The sequence below is a fragment of the Pleurodeles waltl genome, chromosome 4_2 (genome assembly GCF_031143425.1).
Source record: "Pleurodeles waltl isolate 20211129_DDA chromosome 4_2, aPleWal1.hap1.20221129, whole genome shotgun sequence".
NCBI lineage: Eukaryota > Metazoa > Chordata > Amphibia > Caudata > Salamandridae > Pleurodeles > Pleurodeles waltl.
In genome coordinates this window covers 469,085,061-469,106,936 of record NC_090443.1, presented here as the reverse complement: position 1 = coordinate 469,106,936, position 21,876 = coordinate 469,085,061, and positions in this window count along the sequence as shown.

Genomic DNA, 21,876 nt, shown 5'->3' with positions numbered 1-21,876 from the left:
CCTCCTGCTACTCTTGCGAGGCCCTCAGGATGCAGTATTGCCAAGACTTGCTCCTCCCATGTTGTTAGTTGTGGGGGAGCAGGTGGGTGTCCAGCACCAGTCCTCTGTACAGCAATCTGGTGTCTGGATACCACGGAACGCACCTTCCCCCGTAGGTCGTCCCACCTCTTCCTGATGTCATCCTGTGTTCTTGGATGCTGTCCCACTGCGTTGACACTGTCGACGATTGCCCGCCACAGCTCCATCTTCCTAGCAATAGAGGTGTGCTGCACCTGTGATCCAAATAGCTGTGGCTCTACCCGGATGATTTCCTCCACCATGACCCTGAGCTCCTCCTCAGAAAACCTGGGGTGTCTTTGAGGTGCCATGATGTGGTGTGGGTGATGTATGAGGTGATGTTTGTTGTGCTGTCTGGAATGTTGTGTTGCTGTGTATTCTTTGAGGTGCGTGGATGTTGTATGAGTGATGGTGTGGTGTGCTTGTGGATGCTGGTGTAGTGTTGGCTATTCTCTCTCTGTGCTTCTTCCCAAAAATTTCATTGTAAGGGGTTGTGGGTAATGTGGGTGTGTGTTTTATAGTGTTGTGAGTGTGTGGGTGTGGTTTGTGTATGTTTATCAGGTGTGTGTATTTGGAATTGTCCAATGTGCTTGTGTTTTGCAAGTGTGTGTGTATTTTGAGCGTGGCGATGTGTACTGCCAATGGTTTACCGCGGTTGAAAGACCGCTGCGTAGATTCGTGGGTCGTGATAGTGTGGGCGTATTCTTGTTGGCGTGACGGTGTAGGTTTTGCTATCGTCAGTTTATCACTGACACTTTGGTGTGGCGGACTTGTGTGGGTGTCTGTATTGTGGCGGATTAGGAGATGTGGGTCGTAATACCTGTAGCGGATTTCCGCCACGGTATGTTGGCGGCCTTCAGCACGCCAGTAAGTGGGATTTACCGCCAGGGTTGTCATGAGGGCTTAAATGTGTTTCATTTTTGTTTCTAATCCTGCTGTATTCTGAAATACTTACAAAGTTCATTTAAATGTTGTGTATCAGAAAAACAACTGTTACCTACCCCCAGTATCTAGCAAGATTGTCAATTAAATTCTCTCACTTTGAAGCCAGGGAAAGAAAAGTAAACAAGCTCCCTTGGAAGACAGCCGCTGACATTTGCCCTCTGTCTTTGAATACACAGAAAAAGCGACAAGATAAGAACAAGATTTAAAGGTCTGTTTACAAAAAGGGTGTTTGTGGAAGAATAAAGGAAACACAGTTTAGGCAAAGGATGGACAAACTGAACCTGGAGAACCTAAAGCAAAAAAGCCAGTAACTAGAAAGCCAGAAAATGTGAGTTAAAAACCACAAAGCCAATGGTAATCAATGGGCAGAATGCATTCCTAGGTCAACTTTCTGAAAGTGCCCAAGATATCTTGAGCAAACCCATCAGCTGCACTGTCTGGTAGGATCCTGTGGGTCTGTCAGATTGAATTTGGTGTGGCTGTCGGATCCGGTTCCTTCGTCAGCAGCTGGTCAGTGAGCTGACTTCACTGGTCTTTTGCTTCTTTGTTGCAGGTAGTGATGCCTTCACTCTAGAGGGAGATCTTTGGCAATTTTCAGAAGGGTGGAGGTCCTCTGGGGTTTTGTAGAGTTCATCCAATGTCCAGGCAAACCCTCAGTGGCAATTGTCGAGTCCTAGGTGCAGCAGGCAGGGTTTGGTGCTTTTTCTTTATGCAGCAGGATTGCAGTTCTCAAGCGTTGGGTCTTCTTTATTGCTGGCATTCTTGTGTCCTTGGAATCTGATATGCAGGTCTAGGGGTGCCCAATGAATACTGCATTTTGTGTACTTTTAGGGGAGTCCCTAGTAGTGACCAATGAGTCATCTACCTTAGGGTGGCTACACCCACTATGTGACTACTTGCTGTGGCTGGGTAGAGGTCACTTTACTATCCTTGATTGGCTATCTTCCTACCATTCAAGATGGAGGAAAATGAAATGGAGGGATCACCCTGCATGCAATTCCTTAGGGGTGGTAAAGGCTGGGGGTGGCCACTCTTTCTATCCGTCCTTTCCCATTTTCCCTTGGTTGCTCCCACCAAAAGTAGGGGTTTGCAGGGCAGGAAGCCCTTTGAAGCTTGATGGCAGGGCAGTGCACATTCCTTGGGAAGGAGGTGTAACACCTCTGCCCAGGAAGGACTTTGTTTTCTGAACCTAGAGAGCAGAGGCTCTCACCCCACGGTTCCAGAATCATGTCTAGTGGTGGCAGGCTGGTTGTGACCCACAAACAACCAGACCAGGGTCAGTTAGCTTTTGGAGGGTCACCTCTAAGATGGCCCATGGGAAACACTTTGCAATAAATCGAATACTGGTACCAGTTTGGGTTTATTGTTCTGAGTTGTGTAATATCAAAAATCTCAGGGTTCAGAGTGGTCATCATGTAGCTGTGAAACCTGTACTGACCAGTGTCCAGCACATGCATTTAAAATGGCTGCTCTGTTCACTTATTATGTCCCAGGGTTGGCAAGAAAATAGTAGGGGCATATTGCTCATGAATCTATGCCCACACATGCATTTTAGTGCACCCTGCCTCAGGGCTTGAAGGCCTGCCAGACGGGTGGCTTATATATATTGCATGCAGTGTGTAGTGGACAGGTCAGAAAGGCTGTGTGCCATGTCAGTTTTGGCTTTTAGGATTGCATCAGGACACTCGGTCTGCAATGGAAGTGCTGGGTGCACTTGAATGCATGGACCCTGAGGGTGGCACAATCTGTGCTGCTATCCTCAGGGCCCTACCCTTAGTACCCCATGCCCTGGGCATCTAAATACCATTTACTAGGGACTTGTAGTGGCAGCAAAAGGTGTTGTCAATTGTGCCAATGCATCACAACAGGTTTGGGAAAGAGATCTGGCTCTGGGAACCTGGTTAGCAGAGGCCCTGGGCATTCACATCTTTGAATCCACATCAAATACCAGGCAACAAGTGGGGGGCTAACCTGTCAAAAGAGGCACTTTCTCACAATTCCCAATACCAAAATGTAATGGGAACACAAATAGGACAATGTTCATACATGAAATACCATGGCCTCCACTCATTACCAATCTGAGCAACAGGAAACCATGAAAAACACACCAAAGCCAATGATTACCAATCTGAGCCAGAGCAAACCATGAAAAACACATGAAAGCCAATCATGGAAGAGGGCTCACCCAAAACTAAATCTTTCAGTACTTCTTAATGAACATTTTGAAGAATTATTGACATGATTTTGTACAGACAGCTAAAGCTGTCTATAGCTAGATCTAAAAAGACAGCTGTCTAATCACCAAAATGAATGCAGTAAATGTATCCCTCATGTAACAGTCAACATTAAAACCTGAATGAAAAGTAGAACAAATATAGAGATTTTTGTCCAGAATTTCAAGAATCTTTTTCACTGTATTCATTCCATATATAAGGAGAGGCACTCAGCCTTATTTAATGATTGCAGGAGGAAGGGGAGCAGGCTCCTGCTATACTGGATCCTATTTAGTTTAATTAGGAATCAGGAGTTCGTGCAGCCTTTTGGCTTGCAGATCCATGCCCCCATCACCTAGTGACTTTTAACCTACTTAACCTGCTCTGTTTAAGCACATTTATTTAATTATTTCTTCCAAGGTGGCTGCTATGTTTATAATTAGGAAGATGTTTTGATTTCACGTTATCAGTGCCACTCTGTGAATGCATGACTATCAGTATCAAAGACAAGTGATATTTGTAGGTATTCACATCATGTCCCTTTCCCACTTACGTGTGACAGGAACATAATGTTCCTTTGGAGGGAACTGTTTATGTAATTGCCGCCCCAAGCATGCCTTCTTATCTATTGTATGGGAAGCATACCTACGTATGGAGGTCCGACAAGATCTGTATGAATACATTTCTCGCAGACCAGTTTGCAGAGGGATTCCTACCAGATGCCATCAACGCTATCTATGCTACACGTCGCCTCGATGCATACTCAGCCTTCCTGTCCCCACAGAGTCTAATCTAGAGACTTCATTCCAAGGTAACGAGGATTGTGGGGCTCATCTCATGGACATGGTACTGGCAGATTAGGTTTATAACACCTAGCTCTCTTCAGGTTTGAGATTAGGTTCTCCATGTCAGGGTTTTAGGGACCTTTTACATTTCATTTTATTGCAAGATTGTGGGGGTCTTTGTATTCACAACTCTCATCTTTACAATTCTGCTTCTTGCATTGTTCATTATCTTAATCATTGCAGCTCATGCATTTTAGAGTAGATTGCAGTCTTGTTAATAAAGCCTATTGAAAAAGTTACTGCATCTCTTTTATTGCCTGTATGTGACTGAGACTTATTGCTCATGTGAGAAAAGGGTAATCTCTGTTTAGCCATGACTCCTCTGAGATGTCGCACTCTAGAGTCCATGCGTAAAGGCTGCCAGAGATCACCCTTTACTGTTTGGGTTTTTGGTGAGGTACTGTTGTGAGCCGTGGACAGTTGTGACTTGTTGTGGGCGTGGCTTAGTTGCCTACAAACAAAAGTGCGTCATCCCTAAACCAGCAGTCTTGCCTAGAGCAAGAGTCCACCCATGACACTGCTTGGCCTCCAGTGCATGTCATAGAATCATGTTTTGCAAATGCACCAGTTATTTTACAGAGAAAAGTTCCTCATGACTAATAGTTATGATAATGCATGCAATGGTATGTGTTGGAAAATACCATATTTTGTGTGAGAATCCCCCAGATGTTTCCTTCCTTTTGTGAGCCTATTTTTGTTGCCCATAGAAGACTGTGCACTCTACTACTGCTAACCAGTGTCTTGTTGGACCACATAGGAAGTGCTGCAAAAGTGGGCAGGGTCACCACTGGAAACTTTTATCCATTTGGTTAGGGAGTGGCCAGGAGTTTCATTCAAGCACAGGCTGACACTGGCCATTAATGTGGCCCCCCACACACCCCTCAGACCTCATGGACCTGTGAAGAATCAAAAGTTCATTCCTGCTATCTGAGGAAACTGAGGGAAGACTGGACCTGCTTGCCTTGAACCCAGGACCCCAAAAGTGACCTAATAGGTCAGCTGAATTTGTTTGAGCTACAAAGACACAGCAAGCTTCTCCCTGTAACTGCCCAGTTGACCAGTTCAGACTGGACCTGCCTTGGACCCTACTTCTAGCCATGTTGGAGCGAGTTTTACCCTCCAAGTGGCGCCTCTCAGGTCCTAGACCCTTGACTAGTCTTAGAGTGTGCTCTTCCTGACCATAATGCAAAAGTTGGGACTAAGAAACTTTTTGCCAACATTTCCCCCAGAGAACAAGCGGGAGACTGAGCCCGCCGCTGAGCCAAAGCCATTTATGTCAACTCGCAGGTCACATTTAACTTACTGGTTTGCCCTGCTGAAGGAGATCTGCCTTCTAGAAAAGTTAATACATTTGAACATAAAGGTCTTCATCGGGCCACCACTTAGCAGCAACCCGCCATCGTTGAGCCCTGCTTCAGATCCAGCTTGCAGCTTGCCTCTGACTGGTTGTCAAAAAAAAGTTTCTAAATCTACAGGTCAGCTTTCCACTGGGATAAACCTCGTTCCTGTATCTGACTCACGCTCCATCATGTTTGGCCTTAGCTTTTGACTTTGATCACTTCTAATGCGACCAGATACTGTGGTTGGCGATTTGTGCTTTTTGGCACAATTTTTTATTAAAACTTGAAAAAAATTCACATCGCCGGTTCTATCTATTAGTTTTTTGTTGTTTTTATGTTATACTATTTATTTAAATTTACTCTATTTTTTAACTGACTTGGGATTTTTCTGTTATGTTTTCACTTTATTACTGTTAGCGTGCTGCATAACATTGCTTTTAAGTAAAGCCTGACAGCTTTGTGCCAAGCTACCAGAGCGTTCAGCACAGACCTATTTAGTGACTTTGGTGGTTCCCTCTGCCAGGGATTGTGAATGTGATTATTATTTAAGGTAGTCACTCCCCCCTCAACTAATACTCCAATTTCTCACAGTATGTTATTTGTGTAACAAGAATCGTCCTTTCAGGTTCAATAAGAAATAAACATTACTCGTAACATGGCGCACCCTTCTGTTTAGACCTTTCTTAAGTCGAGCCAGATGCCGAAAATGAGTGTACACATTTGAACTCACAAGTGTCTGCTTGCTAACTTCATTCTAAACTGAGGGTCTGAATAACATCAAAAATAAAATTAGTGTGACAGTAAAAAATACTTTGTCAGACACTTCTTAAAGATGTACAGCAATCACGGATGCATTTTGAATTTAAATTTGAATAACACATTGATCATTTTACTATTCACTGGTTTTTATTCAAGAAATAAAGCGTATTTGTTCCCAATACAGATTAAGCCATGAGATTCCACAAATTTACTCATCTCAGAATACTAAATCCTTAATGACATTATTTTGTGAGCAGAAATGTTATCAAAGGACAGACAAGAACCTTTGGGATTGCAGAAAGGGGCCCTATGTCAGACATTTTGGCAGCCTAGAATTCCAGGCTCAAGTGGTAAATCTGTAGAGCACATTACATCATCAAGCAAAGATTCTTAAGTTAGCGTTTGGGAGTTATTTGTACTTTTTATAATAACATAGGAAAGTAGTTGATGTGTTTCCCTGCATGTGTTTTGGTCTAAACGAGATGTCTACAATCCTACCAGGTGGGTTGTATCCATGCTAACTTTAGGAATACCCACACAGGAGAAATTCACTTACTTTTAGATGTGAGAGCAGTTTTAATTTTATCTGTGAAGTTGTGAAAACTTGGAATATCTCATCCCTTGAGGAGGCAGGCACATTTTTTTGACTTCATCTGCCTTCAATGATGAGAAGTTAAACTTTTTTTTCTATGATTTTTACATGAACTGGAACAGAATATAAGCCCCAGTAACTACATAAACGTGGCTTCCCATTCGTGAATTGGGTAGTTAAATAGTGTCTCACATTTGCAAACCCACCACTCAACTTTTTGAGACATGGGGTCTATTCACAAACTGCACATTGTAGTATGTTTACTAATACACTAAAATAGTACTACTCAGGTACTACAAAATACTGTTCACAAATATTCAGCCAGAGGCCTTCGCGTCTCCTACCTTTACCATGTGGAGATCTACACCAGGAATGCGAAGATCTTTGCATATGCACAGATATATTTTGGTAGTAAATGTGGAAGGGACAAGGGGGACTGGCTAAAAATGGGGAATTCTTACCTCTAAAGTTGAGGGGCTTAGAGCAGGGCATGCAATTAAAAACACACCCATAAATAGTAAGACCACTGCTATTTACAAACCACTCTTCTGAAGGTACTGCAGCCAGAAAGGACAAGAAACAATAGTAAATGCAGCCTAGTCTTGGAGTGAAGTGACTTACAGGTAAAGCAACACAGTCCCTTATTGCAATAGTTTTTGGTTAAACAAAATAGTAACTTACACCAACAGTGAAGTGTAAGAAATTATGGATTTCCTTATCCTTATTCAGACCAAACTCCACGCTTCTTAAACAGCAAACCCATTTTGCCCCATATTATCCTAATAATAATTTCCAATCTTCACTTCTCGGACCACCAGAGACAACATCAACCCCATGGAAACAAAACAACAGCTTGTCTCTGATTTCTTAATCATTTGATACCAATGGATGTGTGACCACAATGTTTACATCCCCTTGCTTGCAGCCCTTTATTGCATATGATATTTACAATGGAACAACTTATTTCATATGTTTTCCTAACATATTGTAAATTGAATATGTCCAAATAGCTTATATTATTTTTTTTTGAGTTTTAGTACACTTCATTGTATATGGTTTTATGCTGTTCTCTCTTCTTATGCAGTATGTAACATACATGTTGAGTGCCTGAGTGGAATTGGAAAACACATCAATATGTTGTTTGTAACTATAGAGTCTAGTTTTGTTTGTTTTTTAACATGTTCATAATTTTGATTCATTTTATTGACAACCCAGGGGAGGTCCTGTTGAGTTCAGGATGAAAGGCGTTGGCAGTATATCATAACAAGTACCAAGAAGATACAATAAAGATTTTTATGGACTAACAGCTTTAGTGACTTTGATGACACAAACTAATTGATTTATACATTTGGACCTATTTTTGAAACTCATGACCATAAAACTTCTTGACGGCATGAAGCAGAAGGGAGAAATTGTTAATGTATTGAATGTTACATATTATTAGGGTGTTAGAACAGTTAACCCAGATGATGGATTGGGATGCGGCCTGAGCGATAGCCAGTGGCCGAGATTAAGTCAAGCATTCCATCCATCACCTTGTTGTTTTTGCAAATGCTGCCCTTAATGTTCCAGGTATGCTCAGACATGGGCCCAGGGCTTACTGTGCCACTGGATTCAAGCTAGCCTGCCTGATAAGGGTGATACCCTGAAGCCAGTCCCAGGATGCTTGCTTCCGGTCCAGTAAGGTCCTGGCCTGGCCGGACTATTCCCACGAGGAGCAGGGGCAAGACTGATTTGCATGTGGCTGGGTCAAAACTAGGGAGGCATGGTGGGCAAAGAAAGGATGGATTGGGATACTTCCCCAAGCGATTGCCAGTGGCTGAAATTAATTCAAGCATTCGATCCATAAATCACTTAATTGTTTTTGCATTACCCAGGGAGGTGGGCACCCAGTTCTGGGAAAAACATTAGAGTGCAGCAGCATATATTAATTGTTTACATTTGTGTCAATATGTTTTTTTTATTTTGCCCACTCCTTCCAGATTGCCATCTCCCCTCTGAAAGATGACTCTAGTATTTTCCTATTGGCCAATCCAAATGACAGTTTTTTGTTTGAGTAATTTTGAAAATGATATAATTTACATTACTTTAGATTTTAAAAAAAGTTAAAACAATACTGAAAAATCATTTTAATTATTATTCTTCCAGAAGTGTAGGTATATAGATGATGTGTAAAATGTCATTAACCAAAGTGTACAACCATATCACTTAGAATGCCAATGAAAGAACTAGCAACAAATACACCTTAATGCACAGTTAGTTTAAAATACAAAATTCCTTATGTAATACATTTACACATTGATATTTAGACAAATTGTACAGTGTTATTTTAAATTTAATTTGGTTTCAGAGTGAGTTACAGCAAGAGTAGAGAACATTTCCAAATGTTCATTTAATTTTGGGATTTTATCCTACAACTCTGCCTACACAATGCTGATGATAAGTGCATTTATGAATATGCATGTCTTGGTGGTGATTGAGTTGATGGTGGTAGAACATGTGCAGGTTTCTGGGGTGGAGGTGGTTGGTTTACAGATGTTGCAAGGAGACTGACAACTGAGTTTGTCATTGATGTGTCCCTCATTGATTGAGGTGCCTCTGAAGACTCTTGTACATGGTTGCTTATGAAGATTGACTTTGGTATGTGTTTGTTATTGTTATCTTAATGATCAAGACTTGTTGTCTTTCACTATCTTCCCTCAATCTATGACAGTTTTCTCTGTTTATTTTTTTTGCCATGCCTTGTCAAAATTTCACAGCATTTCTTAAGGCACTTGTCTGCTTGTTAATCATTTGAGGGAGTCCTTTACTAGAGCCACTGTCTCACAGAAAGTTGCCTTCATGACATGAACATCCACTTGTACAGTGGCTGACTGTTGGGAATATTTACCTTCCCAGAGGGCAGAATAAGACCATGCAAAGCACCCCTGCTTTGTTATCATCTGACATGGGGTACAGGTTGACTATCATGGGGAGGGATATCCTATTGGAGGGTTTTGGGGTGAGAATGGTGAAAGTTAAGAGCTGTTCCTCACCATGATGATGGTCTGACTCAGATGGATGAGAGAGGACCAGAAATGTGCTTACATGGGAAGAGTGCGTAGGGACTCCACAGAGGTACTAGTAAGATGAGAGCTGTGTGGAGGTGAGTCTTCCGTGCGCAGAACATCTTTGACTGATTAGATAGTGGCTAGGTTAAAACGCTGGCCTTATAAGGCCACACCTAAGGTAAATTCAAAGGTTTCAAGTATAACTTAAACAACAAATATCCTAAATATTGACCAGAGTAGTTGTATGGGTGTGTGACACTATACTTACACCTACTACACAACCTACAAATAAATAGATAGATTAGAATGTACCTAAAAAGTGTATAAATTATACTTGGCAGTCTCTACTAACAATGTGCTGTGGTGCTAGCCTGGATTTTGTTGCTGAGCTTGAAGAAGAGGCAGGTGTTAGACGGGACAAAGTCACTGGCTTCAAATAAAAAAAAGAATGTGTGTGAGCTCAGTGTGGATAAGAAATTAAGGGCTTGATTTAGATCGAGGCAGAGGGATTACTTTGTCACAACGGAGACGGATATCTCGTCCGCCAAAATGTAAATCCTATGGGATTTATATTTCAGTGGATGGGATATCCGTCACCCTTGTGACAGAGTAACCCGTCTGCCGAAATCTGAATCAGGCCCTAAGTCTGAAAGTCATACTTGAGTACAGTTATTGATCAATGAAAACACCATTTAAAAACAAAGTCCGCTATAGTGTGGTAGTGATACTGTTATCATAAGGACATATCTGTGTGTGCAGCTGTGTTGCATTGAGAGACATGCTCTGAGTGTTGCCCTGCTGTAATTGTATTTACTCCTGCCTCAGCTAACAAAAGTAATTTACTACAAAGAGTGACACAAGGAAAGTAATACAAATTACACAAACATAAACATCAATCTTTCATTAGAGTATATGTGAGAGCCTATGTTTGAGGGGTATGTGTGTGATGATAGCTTAGCAATGTAGGTCTGGGGTAAGGACAAAGATGGATGAGTGATTATAGGATAGTTTGTAATTATAGAGTGTGTGTTAAAATCTTACCTGGCATCACACTTATGTTATCTGCAGCAGGCAGCCCATATAGCAGCTAAGGGTTATGCCTGGGCAGAGTTCATGGAGTTCCACTCCGTGGGATTCCGCAGATTTGATAAAAAAAACTCTGTGGAATTCTGCAGAGGCAGAGTTCCGTGACCCACGGAGTCCTGAATGCGCAGGATCTCAGAAGTGCTAAGAAGGGTCATGGCTGGTTAGCCAGGTCCGAACCTGCTTAGCACTTCTGAGATCAGGCACATTCAGGAGAGGGCCGTAGGCAGTGAAAGCTGCAGTTTCAGGTTTCTTGTGCAATGACCTGTCCCGTGTGCACTGCACACAGGACCGGCCGGTGCACAAGAGGCCTGAAACGGCAGCTTTCTTTTGCTGCCTATGGCCCTGGCCTGAGTTCTGGCCAAAGCCATAGGCAGTGAAAGCTGCCGTTTCAGTCCCTGTTTGTACACCAGTTTACACAAACAAGGGAAGAAAAAAGAGACAAGGACTTACCTCAAGGGTGTCCACTCCTTGTCGTCTTCCGCTACGGCCTGGCTCTCTGCCTCCCTCTGCCCTTTGCTCCCGGGCTGCTGGCAGAGAGAGAGAGGCCTGGCTCTTGATCCGTCACCGGTGCACACTGGAACCCAGTTATGGGCTACACAGTGCAAGGCTGAAGTGCGCACCAGGTGAGCTTTGCTCTGCTGGTGGGGCTAGCAGAGTTTTTGGATGAACTCCGCACTCCAAGTGGAACGCGGTGTGCCAAAAACTTTGTTTGCTCTGCCAGCGGAGTGGAGCTCCCTGCCCTTCCCTACTAAGGGTGTATGGTGGACGGTGTAGTGTCATGTGAGTTCTTAATCACAGAGCCGTTTTGACTCCTGATAGACTCTGTAGAACTGTGACATAAGTGTTAGAGTGTGGTGAAATAAATGCATGTTTAGAATGTTGAGTTTAGTTTACACGCAGTCAAATAAAGATGTTTAATGCACAGTTCATGTGTGGCATACTGTGCTACTACGCAACATAAAGCTATGCATAACACAGAGTGATAATGCTGAAGGCAGATGCAACCAGGTTTTGAAAGAGTAACAAATTGTGACAGCAAATTGTAATATAGCGCAGTGATCTTAAACGATGCGAGGCAGAGATCAACCAGGTGTCAAAATGCACAAAAGGACACCTGAAAACACAGTGTACAAGAAAAGGTGTTCTGCTTACCAGAACCAAATAGAGTCATCATACCGCAGCACTGGGAAGTGGCCCAAGAAGTGCCCAGGGTTGTGCTTACAGAGCTGTCCATACCTGAAGAGGTGATCGGAAGAGTCAAAGGCTGTTCTTCCAAAGGAGACCAAAAAAGAGGCCACGTTTCCAGCAGCCATCAAAGATGACCCAGAGGCTCGCACGTCGAAGGCCTCAGAGATGGTGTTCATCAAGAGGTTTACCAAGACGCCAAGAGGAGTCAGCGAAAACTCCATTCCTAGTATCAGCCAATCCTGTAAACAGTTCTAATGCTGCCGCCTTCCAGAAACCACCACCACCATTTGATATTGCCAAAAAGCAGAATATTGGCCATAGATGCGCTGCTGGGATAGAGACATTTGATGATTTCATTTATGCACTAGAAGAAACAGAAAACAAGAAGATTATCAAATATCTTAAGAATCTTGCTGGTAAGGGTGTAAAAGAAGTAATAAATTCATAAAGAAAATGCCGCGAGCTCACACAGTTACATACTGTCTCAAGTTCAGTTCAATGCCAAATGTAGATTACAAAAGGTATATTTTCAGTTAAGAACAACAAAGAGTTGGTGAAACTATAGACACATTTGTTGAGAGGCTCATCGAACACTGTAAGTTCAATTAATTTAATGTTGAGGAAGCAATACATCTCAGAGATATTGATAGATGCCCTGTGAGATTCATTCAGACGATGAATGCTAAGAGAAATTCTTAGAGCCTGATTTAGGGTTCAATGAACAGGTTACTCCATCACAGTGGTGATGGATATCCTGTCTGCCAAAATGTATATCCACTTATTTCATATAGGATTTATATTTCAGTGAACAAGATGTCTGTCACCATTGTGACAGAGTAACCTGTCCGCCGAAACCTAAATCAAGCCTTTAGTCTGGAATGAGCTCTCATGGCCACCAGACCTGAAGAGCATGCCTATTGACAAGGTGCTGACATGGAGGCCAGAGGTGCCCAAAGTGAGTTAGTCATGACCATGAAAAGCAAGCAGAAGCACACGCCAGAAGGACACAAAGTGATGTCTCCATGGAAAAAGAAGTTGTGTTTCAGATGTGGATTGTCATTTCCATACAAAGATTAATGTCCTGCCATTAAACAGTTATGCAAAGACTGTGGGAAGGAGAACCATTTTATAATGGTTTGCAAGACAAAGGAAAAAGTTAGGGCCTGATCTAGAGTTTGGTGGATGGGTTACTCCTTCACACACCTGACGGATATCCCATCTGCTGTATTATGATGCTCATAGAATATAATGGAATCATAGCATGGCAGACAGGATATCTGTCATGTTTGTGATGAAGTAACCCCTCCACACCCACAAGGCCAAGCAAAAACACTAACTGAGACAAACTGACAAAAAAGGAAAGTCGATTGTCATCTAAATCATCATCAAAAAGTTCTTCAGTATCAATATCAAGTGCAAGTGAAGAAGATGATTGGGCAATGTTGATGACTGGCCACATGTAAAGAAAAATAACAGTAAAAAAAAAGTCAACATGAAAAATCATCAAAGTCATTCAAACATCGCTCAAAGATGACACTGAAAGTAAACGGTTGTTCAATACCTTTCATTATTAACAATGGTGCATCGATAAACATAATGCCTGAGGAGAAATATAATAAGCTATCTCCATTGCCACGACTGATGCCATTGAAAAGTCAAGGTTCATTCTTAGCAACGATGAAACACAAGAAGACAAAAGTGCAAGCACCGATTCATGTGCTTCAAGGTACGACGTCAAGTACAACATGCATACTCATCACAAAATAGTGAGTCAATTCCCTTTGTTGTTTCATGGGTTAGGGAAGCTTAAAGCTATGAAAGCACAATCACATTTATGAGGATGTCCATCCTGTCGCTCAAAGTCACATACAAATTGCATTTCATTTACAAGAAGCTGTTGAAAAAAGAACTCAAATCATTACTTTAATATGATATTTTTGCGTGTTCTGGTCCAACACCCTGAGTTTCTCCCATAGTAATAGTACCCAAAAAGGACAGTGAAGGAGCTGTACCCCTCTGTGTGGATATGTGTCAAGCGAACATGGAAATTGAAAGAGAATGACATACAGGTCCGCACATTTCTGACAGAACACAATTGAATGGTGCAAAGGTCTTCTCTCACCTTGATTTAAACAAAGGATATCATCAGTTGACACTCGAGGAGAATTGCAGTTTCATTACAACCTTTTCTACACATATTGGTCTGGTTTGATATAAAAGACTAAGGGCCTGATTTAGGTACTATATATTACGATCCCATTAGAGCCTATGGGGATCATAATATGGCGGACATGATATCTGTCATATTTGTGATGGAGTATTCCCTCCGCCAGGATCTAAATCAGGCCCTAAGCTTCAGTGTGTCATCAGCTGCAGAGATTTTTTAAGATGCCATTCGATGTATCATACATCCTGTCTTGAATGCTTTCAACTATAGTGATGACATATTCGTTTTCAGAGCTACAAAGAAGGAGCAAAGGGAGCTAAAGCTCTCAAGCAAATGTGTTGTTTACTGTTTGACACAGGTCTAACTTTGAATGCTTAGAAATGTGAATTCAATAAGATAAAGTTAAAGTTCTTTGACAATCTCTTTTTTGATGGGGTATGACACCTGATCCAGCTAAAGTGCAAGCATTTTCAACTGCCTGTTCCTCGTAAGATGTTTTCATGTTACATTCATTCCTTGGCATGTCACGTTACTGTTGCCGTTACATTCAAGACTTTGCCACTGTGAGTACTCTATTGAGAGACTTGATGAAAAAGAATGTTTCTTTTCATTGGTCACATGAGGGTGAGCAAAGCTTTAAGAGAATCAATCAAGTCATCAAAAACTCTGCTGAAAAGGCATAATTTAATCCAAAGCTTCATACAGAAGTTGTTGTTGATGCTCTCTGAGTCGTTTAGGTGCAATCCTTGCACATCACAGCGGACACCCAAATGCTTGAAGATATATTGTGGCATACGGAAGAAAAGGTTTGTCCCAAACTGAATGTGCTTATTCACAACCTGAGAAAGAAAGTTTAAAAGTGGTGTGGGCTTGTGAACAATTCCATGTTTTTATACTGAATGTTACTTATGCTTGTGACAGATCGTTAAGCATTATTGACCATCTTTGGCAATCCAAAGGCCAAGATGCCTCCTTGCATTGAATGCTGAGGTCTATGATTACAAGAATACAGCTACACAATTGCCATGTAAGTCTGATGCTCCATTCATTGCTGAGCCATTCCATGTCGTAACTGTCCAGGAAAAGATTAAAACCCTGCCGACTACTTCACCAGAGTGCCTACACAGTGCCATAGTACCCCTTCCAAGATTGATGAAGCCTATATAAATTTCATTGTGAAATCAAACACACCAGCTGCTATTTCGTTGGAGCAAAATGTCACTGCCACAGATCAAGATAGTGACATGTTAAAACTGAAAGACATTATTATACATCAGTCTTGAAACCAGTAAGCTCGACCTCTTGCCAGTGACAGTTCATGAATGTCAAAGATGAACTGTCCATGACCCAAGGCATTATCCTGAGAGGTTCAAGAATTGTTATTTCAGAAGCCCTCAGCATCCCCTGTCACAAGACCTCTGTGACAAACTCGCCACCTTCTTCCACTGCAAGATCCAAGACATCTGCGACAGCTTCTTCCCGGAAAACCAAACCAGCACCAGAACATACGACCAACCCTCCCCACTCAGAAGCCACCCAGACCATTCACAGCTGGCCCACGCTCACCACGGAGGAAACAGAAAGTGTAATGAACAGCATCCACTCCGGAGCCCCCACGAACCCTTTCCCGCACCACATCTATGTCAGAGCCAGCACATCCATCCCCCCGGGCTCCGGAACATGATAAACCGCTCCATCAACACCAGCACCTTTCCCAAGGACTGGAAACATGCCGAAGTACCCCCCTTCTCCCTGAAGAAACCCTCGGCCGACCCATCAGAACCAAAGAACTTCCGGCCCATCTCACTGCTACCCTTCCAAGCCAAAAGACTGCAAAAAGCCATCAACACACAACTATGAAATTTCATCAAGGTCAACAACTCTCTGAACAGCTCCCAGTCCAGGTTCCGCAGCACCCACAGCACAGAGGCAGCTCTTCTTGCAGCCACTGACGACATCTGATCACTTCTAGACCACGGCCACACCGCAGCACTCATACTCCTCGACTTCTCATCGGCCATCGACATGGTCTCCCACAGCACACCGTGCACCAGATTCCACGATGTAGGAATCTGCGGAACAGCCCTGAAATGGATTTAAACCCTCAGGAGTCAGCTGCGGAGTTCCCCAAGGATCCTCTGTGAGTCCAACTCTTTTCAACATATACATGACCCCACTCGTTGTCAGTGTCAGGAGCCCCGGAATGAACATCATGTCATACGCAGATGACACACAACTCATCATTTCCCTCACAGAAGACCCGGACAAGGCCATACGGAATTTCCACTTGGAAATGGAAGCCATCGCCATCTGGATGAGAGAAAGCTGCCTCAAGCTCAACTCTGACAAGACAGAGTTCATCATCTTTGGAAATGCCACCTCAGTATGGGACGACTCCTGGTGGCCCACATCTCGCACCTCCCTGCCTTCACTGACTGAGCACACGCACAACCTAGGCATCATCTTCGACTCCTCACTATCTATGACCTGACAGGTAAACTCAGTCACCTCGTCCTGATGGCACACCCTCTGCCAACTCTGGAAAATGTTCACATGGATCCCAGCAGGCTGCTGCAGGACAGTCACCCACGCCTTAGTCACAAGCAAGCTTGACTACGGCAACGCTCTCTACGCCGGCACCACGACGAGAAACATAAAAAAGCTGCAATTCATCCAGAACGCTGCTGTCAGACTTGTCCTTAACGTCCCATGCCAAGAACATATCTCCCAGCACCTGAGGACCCTCCACTGGCTCCTGATAGAAAAACAAATCACCTTCAAGCTACTCACCCACACGTATAAGCCATACACAACTTCGTACCGGCATACCTAAACCATTGCGTCTCCTTCCACACCCCCACCATATCCCTCTGCTCCACTCAACTGGCTCTGGCCACTGTCCCTCGCATTCGAAAAACCACCACCAGAGGACGATCCTTTAGCTACATTGCAGCTAAAAAGCTGAAACAACCTGCCCCTAGACCTCAGACAAAGCTCATCGCTCACCATCTTCAAGAAAAACCTCAAGACGTGGCTCTTCAGATGAAGTTCCCAACTCCTCCCACCCCCAGAGCCTTGAGACCCTCACGGGTGAGTAGCTGTGCTTTACCAAAACTGATTGATAGATTAAGAGAGTCTGCGACCACAGATAATTGAAGCGGCCCATGAAGGAATTCATGGAATCTTTGTCACAAAACAAGCTCTTTGACTCTGGTTTCCTCATCTTGATGAAAGAGTTGAAAGAGAGTTGAAGGCCTGGCATCTATGTAACTGCCTGTCATCGAAAACCACCCAGCACTTCTTAAGCATGTCAGAGTTGCCAAAGCATGTATGGGAAAGAATTGCTGTTGACTTTTTTGGTCCTCTTGATAATGGACATCACCTGATTGTGATTGTTGATTAATACTCCCGTTTTCCATTGATAAAAGATCTTTCATCTATCACTCAAGAGAGAGTCATCAAGAGATTAGATGGAATCATTGCAACCTGGGGCATTCCTGCAATCTTAAAATCTGATAGTGACCCACTTTGCAACAGTTGAGAATTCATAGACTTTCTCAGCCATCTTAACGTAAAGCATCAGAAGAGCACACCTTTTTGGCCACCGGCTAATGGCCTATTTGAACATTCATTGAGTACTTTAAAGAAAATTGATCATCATGGTGCTTTGGGAAAGCCCAACCTTAAAACTGTCTTGAATTCTATCTTGCGACTTTATTGTTTGACTCCTCACTCGACCACAGGTGAAAGCCCTGAAAACTTTGATGTTCAGGAGAGCAATGACGACTAAGTTACCTCAATCGATCAACACAAAATCAAGTACTGAGGAAGAAACCACATCAAACACTTGGATGGTAAAAGAAAAATGAATGCCTCTGCCGATAAGAGATGACATGCAAAAGACATTGTTGTCACTAGAAATCGAGGGCTTGTCTGTCAGTAGAGACAACGTAAGTCTGATGCTCCATTCGATGCTGAGCCATTCCATGTTAGGACACATGGTGGGTGTCCAACATCTTGGGAAGTCCATTACACCAGATTCCTTGCATACCTGACATGTATCACTCGTCAGATACCAATGTTAATGTAGAGACTGGTTCTGAAAGGACAATTGAAAACCCCCTGACTGCTGTTGCTCCTGCATCGCCAACACTGATCATGGACACTCCTATTGCTGGTACCAAGTTTCTGAAGACACGATCGGGATAAATAATGCAAGAGCCACAAAGGCTAATTGAAGAACTATGATTGTGTATATATTTGTAAAAAAAAAATTTTTTTCATTTAACAAAGGGAGAGATGTAGTGTTATGTGAGTTCTTAATGACGGCATCCTTTTGGCTTCTGATAGACTCCCTAGAGCTATGACATAAGTGTTAGAGAATGGTGAGGTGAATGCAGGTTTAGAATGTTGAGATTGTGGTAACACACAGATTAATAAAGACGTGAAATACACAGCTCTGTGTGTGACATAGTCGTTGGCGTTACCCAGGCTGGGGAAGATGCTAGAGATAGGACAGCCTTCTAGAGGTGGGTGAGATGGAAAGGAAATCCAGTGCCCTTTCGGGAAGAGCTTTAGCCAGCTGAATCCTGAAGAACTTCTTCACTTGCCTACTCTCAACATGCCATTTTTAGGGTCAAGTGTGCGCAAGTGCTCTGGACCATGTTGTAATCTCTCTGTGGGCTTATGACCACACCCATGTCATGCCCATCACTTTCATTAGTTTGTGGGCTTGCTTTTTGAAAATTGATTCCTTTTGTGGAAGGTGTGGGTACGTCATGCCTTTTCCAGTGTTTAGCCCTTCTCAAGCGCACCGGCAAGCTACAGAAACATACGAGGCTCTGTGTTTTCAGCTGGTTTCTGGACTACTTTATCTTTTCATTTCCTGGGCAGCGTGATCTCACTGGACAGAAGTCGAGTGCTTTGCATAACATCAACACTGTTACATGGATAATTGAACTTTTGCTGGTTAGATGGATAATTGCACTTTTGCCTGTAACATTTGCTAGTATGTTTCACTGCAAGCGAACCTCTGTTTCCTTTTCTGTCTCCTTCACGCTCGTGGTGACCATCGGCTCGCATATGTGAAACTGTTTTACTTTTCATTATTAGTGTATGTGGCAAGAAAAGTCCAATTAAAATGCAAGACCCATTGAGACCTTCTCCCCAATTAATTCACTGAGTCAGTGACCTCCTGACACAAGGAGAGGGTTAATAGAGGCCCCCATGTAGTTTTTTAAAGTGTTTGACCACAAATGTCACAATGAGGGCTATCTCCACCTCATTTTCTCTGTCTCTTTATATTTGAGAGTTGGGTTTCCATCCTTGAGGCAAAATATGTTTCTTGGAAACAGCAGGATAACAAACAGGAACACAAGGAAAGCCTAACCTATGGCATGAGCAGCATTAATATGGTTAGAAGTGAATTGATGTCACGCATATGTGATTTGAGTCAGATGTATGATCTTTTTCTATTTCCTTCAATGGGGAGGTCTCCACCCTGGCTGGAGGGATCTCCACCCTATTGGCAGAGGTCTCCATCAAGTTTGTAGAATGTAAAGAATGGTTGAAAATTTAGCAAGAGTGACTTTAAAGTTGGAAATTACAATGCAACGTATGTCACCTCCGGAAATGAGGGGCCAAAATATGTAAGTCTACAGTTAGGTGGACCTATATACTTGAGAATGATAAATAGCAAAAAGTAGCAATGTCACTCATGGTTGTGAGTGCAAATTTACACATGAGTAAATCTACATGTTTACATTTATCTTTGTGTATAGGGCCCTTAGTATCTGGATGCCCTGTGAGTGGTGAGGGACCACACACATTTGTCTGTTGCAGGCATTGTTTGTGGTAATATTAGGGGAATTCTACAGTGAAATTTCCTTTGTTGCTTCCCTATCAAAAAGATAAAACATTAAGGGGTGTGCGAAATTCACAGAATTTGGTTTCACATAATTTTACTAAATCTCTAGAAAATTATGAGAAAGTATACGAAATTGCTCAAAATGTAAATCTGTCATTTCACACTATATTTCAGCGTAAAATGCATCCTCGCGCCATTTTTTGGCACAAGGACACATTTAAACAAAAACACAACAAACAACAGTCACTTGTGTTATTTTTTCCTGTGCATTTGTGGTAAATTTTAACAGGGAAGGGCACCATTTGCTGTAATGTTTTACTGTGAATGGCCCATAATTATACGAAGTGATGTAATGGCGTAATTTCAATCATTTCTAAAATGCACAATTATTTAAATTATGCCAGCATAATTAAACTTTTTCCCAGGGGTGAAACATTGACACATTCTGCCTTACACCACGAGGTACTGGATGCTTTCTACCACAGATGCCTTTTTGCGCCTAAGTCAGCTTGCCAGCAGGTACACCTGTTGAAACGTTAAAGGTGGTAGGATACCTTGGTGGTCAGTGTTCTTATGGTGGATAACTGAGGGCAACAGGAAGGTGACAGGTTTGAATCTTGTTGCTGTTCATTCTTCGAGGGTGAGTACAATAGTACTGATTTGGGGGCTGGTTTAACCCTATGAACATTGCTACTAAACTGCATGATCATGGTCAGTGCTGTGGAAATGTAGAAGTGCAGGCACTCTCTAGATAGAGTACCTGTTTGCTCCCAAAATGATCCGTCACCCATTAAATGTATTGAAACAGTGCTGAGAAGTGAAGGTACTCTCCCTCTCAAATGAAAGAAGTGCAAGTACTCAGAATCAGACAGTACCTGCCAATTTAAAGCACTGATTATGGTAACAAGTAGTTAGGAGAAACACAAGAAAAGAAGACATGTGGCCGACTATCTGTCTGTGTGCATGTGCACCCATTTGTATATGTATCAGGCATGCAGTTTCAGGTGGGCAGAGCTTAAACTCTGGAATTTGCTTGCAGCAAAAGTTTCAAGCCAACACCGAGCAAACCTGACAACCCGTGGAAATACTCTGTTATTGAGGGGGGTACGATATGGCTCAGCAGATCTGCCAAGTACATTGTTTCTTTCTCTTGTAGAGGTTGCTGTGGTTAAGGGCTGCCATTAAAGAAGTAAGAAAGCAGAAGCAGAAGTCCAGGGAGTATTACACAGGTCAAGCATTCTCCTTTCCACATTTCCTAGAATTAGATTGGCAACCCTCTCTAACTCACGTATGTCGTGACTGCAAATGGACCAGGGGCCAGCCACTCGTCTCGGACTAAATGAAAGATGTCAATGCTGTCTCTAGGCGATGACCCTTGAAAAAAGGCAGGCAGATGATGCAGTCTAGGGTGGAGAAGCCAGCAAGATGCTGGTCTGGAGCCTGCATGGTAAGGGCTGGTACTCACTTGATCTTCAATAAATATTGAGGTGTGCTTATTGTGTAGTCATGAGTTTTAGAAAATGGAAGCAACTGTGAACATGGCCTAGGACTTTCTGGCACAGGACAACAGCGTTGCAGGTATAGCACTGCAGGCAGTTGTATGATTTTCATATGTATCTCTTACACTGTGGCTTCTATAGTCCTCCCTTGAGTGTAAGACTAGACTCACACACCAAAGACCTGAACACCCTATCCGAGCAACACAGAAAGAGGAAATGGGTACTGCAGCATTTTACTTATTCTATCTTTCCTTTTCCTCTCTGGTCTC